We start from the raw sequence: 2,381 nt of genomic DNA, 5'->3' as shown, positions 1-2,381 counted from the left end.
AAAAGGCCAAGGGTGCCCAAGTAATAAAGCTAAGTGTGGGAACTGAAAAAACAGAGAGAAGACCAGAAAAAACGTGGATAAGAGAGGAGGAACAGCCGCAGCTGTGATTTTGCTCATTTTGGAGCCTATTTTGGCCGTGAACTGCTCATCCGAGGTCGGATTTGAGCACTTTGACATTGTAGACTGGGGTTTTGGGCCGTTCCGGACGCGATGGCGCTGTCCATTTTGCCAAATTCCTCCCTTTTTTTCTACTGTTTTGGCTGTGTAAGTTTCTCCTATGAGCGAAGTTTCTGCTCCAGTTTGTGATTGTATCTGATATCTTTTACCCATATTGTGTGAGCTGTTTACCCCATTCGTGTTGGCCCAAGCTCATTTGTATCTAAACATAAAAAATTCTCCTCATTTGAGCTGAGTTTTTTGGATGTGTGTGTGTGTGTCTGTGTGGAGTGGGCAAGTGGATATTCTCTCTCCTCTCACTCCAGAGGTGTGTTCCCTGTCTCAGCCAGGTGTGTTGGGTAAGCTGGGTGGTGCCCCATAGTGTGTGTGTGTGTATCTTCCCAAGAGTGTGTGTCGGGTCGTTATAGAGGCGCTGTGTGTGTTTTCATCCCGCTCACAACGCCTATGTACAGTGAAATGGTAGGGATAGCCACAGTGTTTGGGTGAGGTAGCTTACAATGGAAATTATGGAAAGCCGAAAAACGGCTATCAGTAGCAAAAACAACAGAGAGAGAGGAGTACCTGTTCACGTTTTTGCTGGTTGCGCCGTTTCATTGTGTGCTGTAGGGATCGCACATAGAGCTATGTTTTCAAGTGGTCCACACAATCAAAGACCACAACGTGTAGGACATTTTAAATCTATTTTAATTTAAAATAGATTGGAAACTATAAAAATGATAATACAAGATATATAATAAAAATGATAATAATGTCTGATTCATATCTAAAGTAAGATACTCCGCATTGAATACCGCCAATCATCACTTCAAAAGAGAATATCTTGTGCTTTATTGTTCACTCTCATACCATCATATATACGACTCTTGTTTTCTATTTAACACTGTCTTTTGCCACTTTCGCCTTTTGCCTTCTACTTTTTGCAAATATGAATACTGCAATTATACGAGATGAGAGCAACACTAAACAGATAGAGCTTTCAACTCAAAACAGTGTTGTGGAGATCTCACGCCATTAGTTAAGTGCATGTTTTAGATTAGTAGAGAATACAATAAGTTTGGATCAAATATTTGGTAAGCAGAATGAGGTCTTTTTTTTTAGGTGCCAAATATTCACAGAGGAGAGAATACTGTGTTTCAATTGGATATTCAATTTGGAAGGACATTTTTTTTGCATGGCAGACAACTATCAAGACAAGCTCCTGTTATAGAAATTGAGGAAGAGTGTTCAATACAGCCGGCAGTGGAGGAGAAAGGTCAGCCAAAAGCAACAGAGAATGCTATCTTGGAAACTGCCACTACACATAGCATAGTTAAGAAGCTTAGAAATCTTCCACAAAAGAACTCTTTAAGAGCAAACTTTGAGCTAGTTCGCGAGATAAGAAAGATTGATTAGCTACCACAAAGATATGATGGAAACATCATGCTTGAGCTTCCATATGCAGACCCTACCAATAGGACAATAGGATCAAATGACAAATTTGATGGACATGTTTGGACAAATGCAGTAACAAGCAATATGGTTGGATTTGATGGGATTGTCAGATTCAAAAAATTTGGTGGACACTTGATGTTCCTAAACAATATATGTTCAAGAGTACAAAGATCAAAAGAAATGAACAAAAAGTTTTGGACAGGGCATTTGTCAAAAGTCTGTCCCTCAGGATCCACGACAGGCAGCTATGGAAGCCTGAAATTCTTTTATTGTAATCTTCCCCCAGCTTGCATCTCTGAATGCCCTTGTAAGCTCATTCTTTGCTTGCCCTCAGAGATCCCTGGTAAGAGAATAACAAAGGGATTCTTCACATGGGTTGTCACTTACACCCAGTTGTTGCTGAGGGTGTTGTAAAACAAGCAATGGTGGATGTTAAAGTCAAAGTGAAGGACATGATATCTAAAGATTTTGTGGGTAGGCCAAGGTCTCTCCAACAAAAAATTGGCAAAGGAAATAGTATTGCAATCAGCACTTTTTAAAGACCACTCTGCTAAGGCAATGCTTTCTGACAAGGACTTAGGTGAGGTCCTTGCTAAACTTGCACCTACACTTGACAAAAGAAGATTGTCACGGTGGAGGAAAGAAGCACAAGAGGAGGTCGGCCAACCCACCACTAGCTATGATTCCATTTTTAGTTTGAAGAAGCGCTTGCTTTTTGACTTGTTTCAAAGCATGGCCTTTCCTGGTCAACTAGAGTTCTCTGGCTTTGATAG

General features: G+C 40.7%; 1 pseudogene; it reads left to right on the top strand.

Annotated features, from left to right (window-relative positions):
- The first annotated feature begins 1,102 nt into the window (after positions 1 to 1,102).
- Positions 1,103 to 2,147, top strand: LOC147444916 (uncharacterized; annotated as a pseudogene).
- Positions 2,148 to 2,381: the final 234 nt, after the last annotated feature.

Source organism: Adiantum capillus-veneris, chromosome 13, assembly GCF_014529385.1.
Source record: "Adiantum capillus-veneris isolate H3 chromosome 13, ASM1452938v2, whole genome shotgun sequence".
Lineage (NCBI taxonomy): Eukaryota > Viridiplantae > Streptophyta > Polypodiopsida > Polypodiales > Pteridaceae > Adiantum > Adiantum capillus-veneris.
Note: the sequence above shows the minus strand (reverse complement) of the source record. Positions and strands in the feature narration are given on the sequence as shown.